The 13,704-nt window shown below is 48.0% G+C and overlaps 1 pseudogene; it reads left to right on the top strand.

Annotated features, from left to right (window-relative positions):
* Positions 1–13,704, top strand: part of LOC135521869 (epsin-1-like) — a 31,504-nt pseudogene that overhangs the window by 15,932 nt on the left and 1,868 nt on the right.

The following is a 13,704-nucleotide window of genomic DNA, read 5'->3' as shown; positions in this document are numbered from 1 at the left end:
TTTGTTAAGTTTTAGCCAAATGTGAGTGGTACCTTTTTTCATTTCATCCAGCGCTAAGTCCCGCTTATGCCAAATGATGATTCCACCTGAGTCTCGGCCCCTTTTAACATGTTTATGTTTGATTGACGGTAGTAAACTTTCTCTATAGCCTGAGGGACACTGAGTATCTATGTCTCCACGACACCATGTTTCCAGTAGGATTATGATGTCCTGTCCCTTGATGTTTTTAAGCAATTCTGGATTTGTTGTTTTATAACCAAAATGTGAAGAGTATAGGCCCTGGATATTCCAAGAGCTGATACTTAATGATCTCATTTATAATAAGTGATATTCACTGGTTTAAGTAAAGTACATCGAAAAAAAACAAATAAAAATAATACTATATATATATATATATATATATACATATATATATACATATACATATATATATACATACATATACACATACATACACATACACACATATATATATATATATATACATATACATACATACATACATATACACATACACACACATACATACATACATACATACATACACACACACACACACACACACGCAGACACACACGCACACACACCATCACACAGAATTATTATTATAATACCGGTGTCAATAAAATTAAGAATAGTTGTAAACAAATTAATAAGAATGGAATAAGATTGCACATAAAATAAGTACAATGCAATCTGCAACCCTGTGTGTGTGTGTGTGTGTGTGTGTGTGTGTGTGTGTGTGTGTGTGTGTGTGTGTGTGTGTGTGTGTGTGTGTGTGTGTGTGTGTGTGTGTGTGTGTGTGTGTGTGTGTGTGTGTGTGTGTGTGCGTGCGTGCCCGTGTGTGAATTAAAGGGACTGTCTAGCTCAGTAGTCTGCATATTAGTTGCAGTAGTTGGCGCACCTCTCCTATCTCTGATTGTTCTAGGGGTCTTCTGCCAGAGGTTACCTCAGCATATGTAGGCTGATGATCTGACTGATACAAGGTGTGGACTGCGTCATGTGGTCTACTTCCCTGAAGGGCAGTGTTCTGTCCGACCCTGGAGTAGTGGTCAGAGCTGTGTTGTGATGGGCTGGGTCTAGTAGAGCTGTGTTGTGATGACCTGGGTCTAGTAGAGCTGTGTTGTGATGGGCTGGGTCTAGTAGAGCTATGTTGTGATGGGCCAGGTCTAGTAGAGCTGTGTTGTGATGGGATGGGTCTAGTCGTGCTGTCCTGAGGCGGGTCTGGTCTGGTAAATATGTGCTGTGGTTGGCCTGGTCTAGTATAGCTGTGCTGTAATAAGCTGTGTCTAGCTCTTTTCTCCTCGGGATGGTTGAGGTACTGTTGTTTCAGATGGTGGGGCGGGGGACCTTTGTTGCTGGGGTGATGGGTGTGTGGGTCCCTGCCAAGTGTTGCATCTTTTAGGTCCTTGGCAAAGGTTCTGATACTGTCCTGATCAAGATGTACATTATCATATAAGTGTTGACATGTCAGAGTGGGGTGGTGAGCCGTTCTGACGTTGAGCAGTGAGGCACAGTCCACAGTGATCTGTTGATTTATTTTGTCGATCAACTTTCCTGGGAAGTCTTTTCTTGGTAGGAGGGTGGACACAACTATATTGGTTGTAGGGAACATAGCCTGTGCCAGTTCTGCCACTCTTCTCACTGCCCCAGATACATTTTCACCTTTAGCATGAAGGTCGTTTGTGCCAGTGTGGATGATGATGTTGTCAGGGGTGTCAATCTTGGTCTGACTGAGTAGCTGCATTGCACTCTCAGCTGTAGGACACCAGAACTTATACACCTTGTGTCTAGGGAATAATCTTTCCTGGACTAAGAACTTCCCATTTGAATCAATTAGGATTGCAGTTGTGGGTGATTTTCTGGGTGGCGCAGACTGGGAGGCTGGTAAGTTGACCTGGGCTGGAGCAGATTGGGAGGCTGGTAGGTTGACCTGGGCTGGAGCAGATTGGGAGGCTGGTAAATTGACCTGGGTTGGAGCAGACTGGGATGCTGGTAAGTTGACCTGGGCTGGAGCAGACTGGGATGCTGGTAAGTTGACCTGGGCTGGAGAAGACTGGGATGCTGGTAAGTTGACCTGGGCTGGAGCAGACTGGGATGCTGGTAAGTTGACCTGGGCTGGAGCAGACTGGGATGCTGGTAAGTTGACCTGGGCTGGAGCAGACTGGGATGCTGGTAAGTTGACCTGGGCTGGAGCAGTGTCATCAGGCTGTGTGGTGAAGGCCATGCTGGTCTCAGGTTCTGATTGTGTTATGCCAAGCTGGTGGACATGTTCTCTAGATACAGAGGACACAATGACTCGCTGCCGGTTGAGGGTGTCAATGTATCTCTCTTTTTGTTCTAGCTCCTTTCTTGTTGTGCTCAAATGGTCTCTGAGGTCATCATTTGTCTGACTCAGCTTGTCCATTCTGCTTTCTAATTTAGCAATAGATGCTCTGCTCTCCTCCCTGAACTGTTTCATCTCTTCTTTGAGTTTCTGGATAGTGTCCTCCTCTTGAAGCTTGTTCTCTCTGAGTTCTATGACCTCTGCTTCGACTAGAGAGAGGGTGTCGTGGAAACGTTGCATAGCAGGTGTTCTTATTGAAATTGACATGTCCTTGACTCTGTCTGCTGCAGGTGAGGTAGGTAGAGGGACATTGAGGGCTTCCTGCTGGGTCACAGAGACCATTGGGGTCTGCTTTTCTCCATCTCCCTCCTTGACTTTTTCCTCAGTTTCTGAGATTATTTCAGCGTCTGCTTTTAGGGCAGCAAACCTATTCTCAAAAGCTTGGAGGCTTGAATCATTGCCTTGTATCAATACAGTTCCATTATTATATAAGTTTACTGTTTGATATGTGTTGCTCTGGTCAGCTTCTTCAAAAATGCTGATCTGACATCCTTGGCTGATGCCCCTCTTTTTGAGAAAGGAAAATGTTTACAAATAACCTTTTTCCATATGTTCCCTCGATTGGTATTAAAAATTAAATTTGCTCTTGTTTTGTAACTGGTAAGATCTGCAAACAGGCATTCATGGTTCTGTCCCATCAACAAACCTTTGAAACTTTTCTTAGCTTTCTCTGTTTGGATGTCTGGTGGGTAAACAATTTCCATAGCAACGCTGGTGATGTTTGCTACAATGTTGCAATAGAAGCAATGTTTCTTGTATTATGGTCTCTTGTTTCTTTAGAGGACTGTTTCACTTTGTTGTCCTTTTTCTTTTCCTTTTTCTTCTGTCCTTATTTTGTCCTTATTTTGTCTTCCTTTCTTCTGTTCTTTTTGTTATTCTTTGGTAGCTTGCTAGCTTCTTCCAGGAGAGTCCCTAGCAACTGCTTAGCAACAAGTAAACAATTCAGCTAGCTAAGATAACTGTACAATTTTATGAAAAATAATTACTTTTTCAAAAGCCTGTCTTTTTGGTTTGTTGCTTGTTTTGTCTTCTATTAGGTCTTGCGGTTTTCTTTTGATTTTTTCGATGTACTTCACTCTAAAAAACCATTTAAATCTCAATATATACAGGAGCTCATTTTTCAGCAGCTGCTCAATTTGGAACTCTCTCTCAATGTCTCTCTCGATGTCTCTCTCTCTCGATGTCTCTCTCTCTCTCTCTCGATGTCTCTCTCTCTCTCGATGTCTCTCTCTCGATGTCTCTCTCTCTCGATCTCTCTCTCGATGTCTCTCTCTCGATGTCTCTCTCTCTCTCTCGATGTCTCTCTCTCTCAATGTCTCTCTCTCTCTCGATGTCTCTCTCTCTCGATGTCTCTCTCTCGATGTCTCTCTCTCGATGTCTCTCTCTCGATGTCTCTCTCTCGATGTCTCTCTCTCTCAATGTCTCTCTCGATGTCTCTCTCTCTCGATGTCTCTCTCTCGATGTCTCTCGATGCCTCTCTCTCTCTCGATGTCTCTCTCTCTCGATGTCTCTCTCTCTCGATGTCTCTCTCTCTATGTCTCTCTCTCTCGATGTCTCTCTCTCTCTCTCGATGTCTCTCTCTCGATGTCTCTCTCTCTCGATCTCTCATTTTGCAACTCAAACTCTCTCTCTCTCAATGTCTCTCTCGATGTGTCTCTCTCTCTCTCGATGTCTCTCTCTCGATGTCTCTCTCGATCTCTCTCTCGATGTCTCTCTCTCAATGTCTCTCTCGATGTCTCTCTCTTTCGATGTCTCTCTCTCTCTCTCTCTCTCGATGTCTCTCTCTCTCTCAATGTCTCTCTCGATGTCTCTCTCTCGATGTCTCTCGATGCCTCTCTCTCTCTCGATGTCTCTCTCTCTCAATGTCTCTCTCGATGTCTCTCTCTCTCAATGTCTCTCTCGATGTCTCTCTCTCTCTCTCTCGATGTCTCTCTCTCTCTCAATGTCTCTCTCGATGTCTCTCTCTCTCGATGTCTCTCTCTCGATGTCTCTCGATGTCTCTCTCTCGATGTCTCTCTCTCTCGATGTCTCTCTCTCTCTCGATGTCTCTCTCGATGTCTCTCTCTCGATGTCTCTCTCGATGTCTCTCGATGCCTCTCTCTCTCGATGTCTCTCTCTCTCGATGTCTCTCTCTCTCGATGTCTCTCTCTCTCTCGATGTCTCTCTCTCTCGATGTCTCTCTCTCTCTCGATGTCTCTCTCTCTCGATGTCTCTCTCTCTCGATGTCTCTCTCTCTCGATGTCTCATTTTGCAACTCAAACTCTCTCTCTCTCAATGTCTCTCTCGATGTGTCTCTCTCTCGATGTCTCTCTCTCGATGTCTCTCTCTCGATGTCTCTCGATGTCTCTCTCTCGATGTCTCTCGATGTCTCTCTCTCGATGTCTCTCTCTCTCTCAATGTCTCTCTCGATGTCTCTCTCTCTCGATGTCTCTCTCTCTCTCTCTCTCGATGTCTCTCTCTCTCTCGATGTCTCTCTCGATGTCTCTCTCTCGATGTCTCTCGATGCCTCTCTCTCGATGTCTCTCTCTCTCAATGTCTCTCTCGATGTCTCTCTCTCGATGTCTCTCGATGCCTCTCTCTCTCTCGATGTCTCTCTCTCTCTCGATGTCTCTCTCTCGATGTCTCTCTCGATCTCTCTCTCTCGATCTCTCTCTCTCGATGTCTCTCTCTCTCTCGATGTCTCTCTCTCTCGATGTCTCTCTCTCTCTCGATGTCTCTCTCTCTCTCGATGTCTCTCTCTCTCTCTCTCGATGTCTCTCTCTCTCTCGATGTCTCTCTCTCTCTCGATGTCTCTCTCTCTCGATGTCTCTCTCTCTCGATGTCTCTCTCTCTCGATGTCTCTCTCTCTCGATGTCTCTCTCTCGATGTCTCTCTCTCTCGATGTCTCTCTCTCTCGATGTCTCTCTCTCTCGATGTCTCTCTCTCTCGATGTCTCGCTCTCTCTCTCTCTTGGTGTCTCTCTCTCTCTCTCTCTCTCTCTCTTTCTCGATGTCTCTCTCTTTCTCGATGTCTCTCTCTCTCTCTCGATGTCTCTCTCTCGATGTCTCTCTCTTGATGTCTCTCTCTCTCGATGTCTCTCTCTTGATGTCTCTCTCTCTCTCTTGATGTGTCTCTCTCTCTTGATCTGTGTCTCTCTCTTGATGTGTGTCTCTCTTGATTTCTCTCTCTCTCTCTCGGTGTCTCTCTCTCTCGGTGTCTCTCTCTCTCGATGTCTCTCTCTCGATGTCTCTCTTGATGTCGCTCTCTCTCTTGATGTCGCTCTCTCTTTCGATACCTCTCTCTTGATGTCTCTCCCTCTTGGTGTCTCTCTCTCTTGATGTCTCTCTCTTTGTTGCTGCTTTTCTTTTTGTCTACTTGTTTCTTCTCCTCAGAGTTTGGCTCCTCTCCTCTCTCTGTATTAACTCACTGTACACTTTGCCCTGGCTGCTATTTGTTTTGTGTTGTATTAACTGTTTTACAACCCCTCTCTTTCTCTGTGTGGGGCAGATTTTCTGTGGAACCCGACAGCCAGACGGTTGCCATGTCGACCTCATCGCTACGGCGACAAGTAAAGAACATTGTCCACAACTTCTCAGAGGCCGAGATCAAGGTTCGCTCGTCCTCTTTCTTTTCTCTCTTCCTCTCCGACCACTTTTCCACTCACACCTCTATTTTTTTCTTCTTCTGTTACCCATTGTCCTCTTCCTCCTATCCTCACCACTTCGTTCAAGGCCATCTCACCTCCGTCTTCCCCGCCTCTGCTTCCTCCCTCTCCAACTCTTTCTTCCTCTCCTCCCTTACTTCTGTCTTAACTACTCTTAACTATTGACTATTAACTACTTACCAAAGAATACATTCCACTGTGTACTCCCTGTTTCTCCACCTCTCGCTATCTGGGTTCATGTAATCATGTTATCCATTCATCATGATGATTCTGTCCAGCCTGTTTATCATCACATCATCTCCACACCCCAGAGAGTAGAAGAGATGATCAGTTAAGGTGACCTACGATCATGGCTGTGGACGTATCAGGGGTTTATTTGACTAATTGTTTTGTCTGTTTTTACATGTTTAGTTGGGAGCTTTGTATCGTAATATATTTTGTTGGCTTGAGCCTGCCAAGGGAATGAATAGTCTGTTGTCTTGATATAAACTACCAGTTGATTAATCAATTAATTGATCAATAAATCACACCTTAGATTGTTTAATGTTGACTGCTTTTGGGGCGTCAGGTAGCCTAGTGGTTAGAGCCATGGGCCAGTCACCGAAAGGTTTCTCGATCGAATCCCTGAGCTGACCAGGTAAAAATCTGTCGTTCTGCCCCTGAACAAGGCAGTTAACCCACTGTTCCTAGGCCGTCATTGTAAATAATATTTTGTTCTTAACTGACTTGTCTAGTTAAAGAAAGAATCCTGATGTTTCTCTCCCCCCTCTGTCCCTTGTCTCCCCCCTCTGGCCCTTGTTTCCCCCCTCTGTCCCGTGTGTCTCTCGCCCCCTCTGTCCCGTGTGTCTCTCGCCCCCTCTGTCCCGTGTATCTCTCGCCCCTCTGTCCCGTGTGTCTCTCGCCCCCTCTGTCCCGTGTGTCTCTCGCCCCCTCTGTCCCGTGTGTCTCTCGCCCCCTCTGTCCCGTGTGTCTCTCGCCCCCTCTGTCCCGTGTGTCTCTCGCCCCCTCTGTCCCGTGTGTCTCTCGCCCCCTCTGTCCCGTGTCTCTCGCCCCCTCTGTCCCGTGTGTCTCTCGCCCCTCTGTCCCGTGTGTCTCTCGCCCCTCTGTCCCGTGTGTCTCTCTCCCCCTCTGTCCCGTGTGTCTCTCTCCCCCTCTGTCCCGTGTGTCTCTCTCCCCCTCTGTCCCGTGTGTCTCTCTCCCCCTCTGTCCCGTGTGTCTCTCGCCCCCTCTGTCCCGTGTGTCTCTCGCCCCCTCTGTCCCGTGTGTCTCTCGCCCCTCTGTCCCGTGTGTCTCTCGCCCCTCTGTCCCGTGTGTCTCGCCCCTCTGTCCCGTGTGTCTCTCGCCCCACTGTCCCGTGTGTCTCTCGCCCCACTGTCCCGTGTGTCTCTCGCCCCACTGTCCCGTGTGTCTCTCGCCCCTCTGTCCCGTGTGTCTCTCGCCCCTCTGTCCCGTGTGTCTCTCGCCCCTCTGTCCCGTGTGTCTCTCGCCCCTCTGTCCCGTGTGTCTCTCGCCCCTCTGTCCCGTGTGTCTCTCTTTTCCCCCATGCCCCTTGTCTCTCTACCCCTCTGTCCCGTGTGTCTCTCTACCAATCTGTCCCGTGTGTCTCTGTCCGGTGTGTCTCTCTTCCCCCCCCCACGCCCCTTGTCTCCTCTTTCACCATGCCCCTTTTCTCCTCTGTCCCCGGCCGCCCCTTGTCTCCTCTGTCCCCGGCCTCCCCTTGTCTCCTCTGTCCCCGGCCTCCCCTTGTCTCCTCTGTCCCCGGCCTCCCCTTGTCTCCTCTGTCCCCGGCCTCCCCTTGTCTCCTCTGTCCCCGGCCGCCCCTTGTCTCCTCTGTCCCCGGCCGCCCCTTGTCTCCTCTGTCCCCGGCCTCCCCTTGTCTCCAGGTGCGGGAAGCAACGTCCAATGACCCATGGGGCCCCAGCAGCTCTCTGATGTCAGAGATAGCAGACCTGACCTACAACGTAGTGGCCTTCTCTGAGATCATGAGCATGGTGTGGAAACGACTCAACGACCACGGCAAGAACTGGAGACACGTCTACAAGGTTTGCGAGTGTGGGTGGTGAGCGAGAGGAAGTGAAATGGAAAGTTGTGCGAATGTCTGTTCAATATTGACCATAACAACAGGTGACGTAGTCTGTCTGTCTGGTTTGTCTGCTCACACACTCACTCTCACTGTTTTATTTGTGCACATAGAAATAGGAATTAGAATACTAGAATGGACATAACTAAACCAAGATAGACCACAGTCCGTTGTTTTCAAATGGGATCAAATGAGTCATAGTGGGCAGAACCAAGCACAATCTAGCAAGATCCTATTGTCGCGTTCCTGCATTCATTTGCATATTTGCAATAACTCAATTTGCCTCTGCACTGTTTCTAAACCAACATTTTTTTAATACTTTGGCAAAGTTTAGTCCACTCTGTTCGTAACATATTTTAGTTTTGGGAAGAGAACTGTATTGAGAAAATTTGCAGAATATCGACAAATCCATCTCGTTCCATCTTCTCCCACTGCCGCCCACTGGGCTTCCTTTCACTACCATATTTGGTAGTGAGTAAAAATACCAAACGGATGCTTCACATTTATACATCCGGTGAAATCTCATTGTTCTAAGGCTTCATATGACAGTATAAAAGTTCTAGTGTAGCATACAGCAATCTGTGGTGGTAATCAAAGTAGTTTTTAACTGTAATGCAGTTGCTTGGTGATAATGACATGAACCAGTATGGGGGTTAGTGTCCATACAAGCTTTATACTCTGATTTGTACCTCAACAGTGTGAAATGCACATAAACAATAGCCTAAATGTAGGCTAATTCTGCTGTGGGGAAATGAGGAGATTCGGGATCTTCCTTCACTGCCCTTTCCTGTACTCTTCCTTGGCAATTCCGTTGTTTTGGTCGAGTTCGATTAACCTCTTTACCACATCTATGGCTGCCATTCTCGTCCCGTTCTGGAACTTTGAGGGTTTATGACAGAGCATCTCCAGTAATGGAATATCTCTGTGGTTTCTACTGTACTGTGTGTTCTCCAGGCTATGACTCTCATGGAGTACCTCATAAAGACGGGTTCAGAGCGCGTGGCTCAGCAGTGCAGAGAGAACATCTACGCTGTCCAGACGCTCAAGGACTTCCAGTTCATCGACAGAGACGGCAAGGACCAGGTACGACACACTGTACACACACTGTACACACATTCCCAAACACACACTGGTACGGGATCACTACTCACCTCTCATTGAAGGACTTTACAATGTTTTCACTGTGACCTCTTATACAAACACAGAGTGAAAAGCCAACAGTAACATGTTTATGGGCTGGTAATGGCAATATAGCAGGTCACAGGGAAACACTGATGGAAATGGAATGACTGAAACAGAAATGTAGCACTTAGTTTGCAAGCAAATAACTGACATTTATCAACAATTCAGTGACACAGCTGCGTAGTTAGGAAGGTTGTGCACTGAGTTGTATGTACTCATGTTCATTCACCTGCGTGTGTCAGGGGGTGAATGTGCGGGAGAAGGCCAAACAGCTGGTAACACTGCTGAAGGACGAGGAGAGACTACGAGAGGAGAGGATCCATGCCCTCAAGACCAAAGAGAAGATGGCACAGACCACCAGTGGTGAGAGACAACTACATTACCCAGCCTGCACCAGCCACCAGGGGATCTGAAACAGATTGAGGAGGAAAGCAAACCATAAACAGAAATGTAGTTTTAAGTTGTCTGCTGTGATGCAGAGCTGCCCTGATCCTGGAGAGATGCATGTGGTGTTTGCAGGCTTTTGTTCCTGCCCAGCTCTAACTATGCCATGATGCGCAAGCAATACCATTTTCTTTCGCCTCCTTTCCCTGTTCTCCGTTCCCTTCATCCTGTCCCCCAGCCTCTTCGGTCCCTTCAGCTCCAGGTCTGGGGGGTGGAGCGCTGTCTCAGGGCTCTCACTCTGGAGGGGCGGACCCAGAGCAAGCGTGGCCACAGAGCTCCGGTGAGGAGGACCTGCAGCTGCAGCTGGCCCTGGCCATGAGCAAGGAGGAGGCGGAACAGGTATACAGTACAGCCAGCCTGGAGCTGGTGGAGGATAGGCTGAGCCCCCGCTGGCCAACCACACTGTTAACCTGCGGTCCAATGGCTTGATAAACGGGTTGATTTGTATAGGATATATGCACTGTACACCCTACAACCACTATACATAGAACACATATATATGGTGACACTTAACTGCAGTCCATAACAGAAGTATCCGGGCATAGCAAGGTTAACCCAGGACAATGTGTGTTTCCATTCACTCACCTTTACCCTCTGACCCCTGACCCCCAGACTACTGTGGCCCCTCTGGAGGACGCAGAGCTCCGCTATGCACTCACACTCAGCAAGGAAGTACAAGAACAGGTCAGGGGGCAAAGGTCACCACCTGACCGACCGATCATCATCTATCTGTCAATCTGTCTACCCAGCCGGCAGTCACTCCATCGAGTCTTAATCCCAATCAAAATGAATGATATTCATAGGAATGATCTGTTTCATTAATTTCAAACATACACGTCAATGGGTTAATAATATAAGAAGGAAAGAAGTAGTTTTAAAAATATCAGTGTAAAATGATGCATGGCAAAGACTTCATAATTTGAATGACTCAATTTAACCCTTTCTGAATGAGTGATTACTCCCTTTTTTCCTTCCATTGCAAATCACTGTTCTGAACGCATGCTTCAAACTACACACACAATGACATACTTAAACACACTCAATTAAAGCAATCTTCCAGTGCCCGCACTCTGCAAGTTGGAGGGCAGTATTCAATCAACACCGGTATTCAGAAGTTTAGAGGCTAAGGCAAAACAACACTCCCTAAGCATTGTTAAAACTACAGGTTGTTTTTTTACCCAGTTTGTTATTTTGTCTCAAAGTTCTTAAGCATAGATACAACCTCAGTGTAATTCTAGCACCACGACGTCATTCTAGGATCCTGACTTCGTTCTAGAATGTCAACTTCCTTGCAGAAGCACAAGAAGAGGACTGTTGTTTTGTCTGCCCATGAACACTTCTGGATACAGGCAGTGGTTGAATAGAGAGCCCTGGCAGACAGTCCACGTCCAGTATGGCTGGGACCCTGACCGGTTTCTTCAGAAGGTGAAAGAGGATACTGCCCATAGCGGCTGGTCTAGAATCAGTTTTTGATTTCCTCAAGGAAGGGAGAATGTTTTCCAACTCCCTAAGGTGGGTTGAGGAGAGCTGATCTGAGAGCAGCCACTAAAGGCAGCATCTCTCCTGGAGCTTTGCATCACGGTCAGATAGTTTTTCCTGGGGGAGTGAAATTAAGTTGCTCCCTAGACACTGATCTAATGTCAGTTTAGCATATTCTCCCCAAATGGCTTTGGCTACAATTTGGAGGTAGTAAGCTGATCCTAGATCTGTGCCTATGGGCTGGCCTGCCCGAGCGCTTGTCGCAGGTGATGACATCACAGCTGTATGTGATTGGCAGGAGGAGAGGCTGCGCAGGGGGGACGACCTGAGACTGCAGATGGCCATCGAGGAGAGCAGGATGGAGAAGGCCAAGCCAGAGGAGGTGTGTTTGGTGACGTGTGTGTACGCCAGCCATAGGGGAGGGGTGGATGGGGGCTACACACACTCTTTAGACAATACCACTCAGTTCCTCTTTCTCTCTCCTGGTGTTACCTGCTGTAGTTGTGTCTCTCACCTGTGCATTCTGTGATGGAGAGAACTGAAAGCGAAGGTAGTGTAGACCGACACCAGAAGGGTTTCTGAACCCTATCGGGTAACTAACTGTAAGCTATGATATTTCCGAGAGGAGCCTTTTTTGAATTAAAAGTTGTGCTTAAGAACTGAGAGTTTGCCAATTATCTGACTGCCTGGTCAGCAAAATCAACAGACCGGTGCTGGTTCCCAGACCACAGGTTGAGAAACAAGAAACACCCCTCGCTCTCTCCCGTCCCGGTACTAGTTGATCTATCCCTTCTTTCATCCTCTGCTTTTATCAAGGCAACTGTGTGTGTTGTCTGTGTCAACATTTGTTTAGTGTGACTGCTCTGTGATTTTCAGTGTGTGTGGGTGTGTGTATGAGAGACAGACTACTCTAGCCTTGAGCTCATAGACTCTTGGTGTCTGTTCAACATCAGTGTGTTGTTATAACCTATGTATTATCCTCTCCCAGAGTGCGTTAATGGAGCTGAGTGCTGTGGACCCCTGGGGGCTCCTGCTGCTGCCTCTGGGGGCTCTGCCGGCCCCTCACCCCCTCCCACAATCCCCCTCCCAGCCCCCTCTGGCCCCTGGGGCCTGGCCCCTGCAGACCCTTGGGGTGCCTCATCGCCCACCTCACCCCCCAGCGTAGACCCATGGGCTAGTGGAGGGACGGCCCCCCCAACGATAGCCCCCCCGCCAGACCCCTGGGGAGAGACAGCCTCCTCAAGAGTCAACTCCGTTGACCCCTGGGGACCCTCAGGTTAGTGACCTCTGACCTTTACTCCCCTGGCCCCGTCTACACCTGTTACCCTCATTCCGTCTCCTTGTCCCACACCGCTACCTCCACACACTGGACATCAATACACTTGGTCTATTTTCCCAATACTCGTCAAATAGCCAGCATGTTTAGATCATTTGGAATGTGACCCTTCATATCTCAGTCAGGGGTATCTCTGGTTTCAATAAAAGATCTCTGTCCGTTCTTACCTCCTTTCAAGTGAAAAGATTGTCTGTGTCCAGCTCTTCAATAGCAGTACAGATAAATGAGAGAAAGTGGGGAAAGGAAGCCATATTGGACTATTGGGATCCAGCCCAGCTCCTTGTTCCCAAAATATTGTATGGTGTTGGGTTGGGTTCCTGTTCAGTTCAAGAGATGAACAATCCTCATTGAAAATAAATGGCACTTTTGAAATCTTAGATGGGAATTCCAATTCATCTTTTGAATTGACTGACTTGAAATGGTATTGACCCCGGCCCTGGTGTTGTATGTGAGCCAAACCCCTGCCTGTCTCCCTCCCCCATAGCTGTGACCCCCCCCAGTGTCGACCCCTGGGGTCCCTCTGTGCCCCTCTCCACCACCTCCTCTTTTGGGGGGCCAATAGACCCCTGGGCTGGGGACGGGGTTGACCCCATCATCACCTCTGACCCATGGAGCGACTCCGCCAAACACACTAATGGCACAGGTACATCCACACACACACTGACATATAATGGCAACGACATGTGGATGAGATGCTCATTGAGCACCCCCCCCATTCACCCACAAACACAGTTGTCTTTCATTCCATCCTCCCTCAGTAATACTGGTATAATGCTGTTGTGTCTAATCTGGGTAGTCACTATAAATACAGAACTCCATGATCACATTCACTCTCGCTCTCTCCTTCCCTCCCTCCCTTCCTCTCTGTAGGACACCCAGAACTGCGAGGTCAGTTAACTGGCGACAGTGCGGGTTCTCCGGTGCCCTTTGACCTCACATCTCTGTGCTCTTCACTTCCTGTCCGTAAGACCCCCGAGTCGTTCCTGGGGCCCAACGCATCTCTGGTGGACCTGGACTCACTGGTGTCTTCTAAACCCAAACCTAAACAACCTCCTCCTCCATCAATCTCCTCCTCAACACACAACCCCTTCCTCCAAACCACAGGTACTGATAACACATGAACACATGCATTTTTAAGCACTTTGTGTTTGTAA

This window comes from Oncorhynchus masou, chromosome 30 (assembly GCF_036934945.1).
Source record: "Oncorhynchus masou masou isolate Uvic2021 chromosome 30, UVic_Omas_1.1, whole genome shotgun sequence".
Taxonomy (NCBI): Eukaryota; Metazoa; Chordata; class Actinopteri; order Salmoniformes; family Salmonidae; genus Oncorhynchus; species Oncorhynchus masou.
The sequence above is the reverse complement of the archived record's forward strand: the minus strand, read 5'-3'. Positions and strand labels throughout refer to the sequence as shown.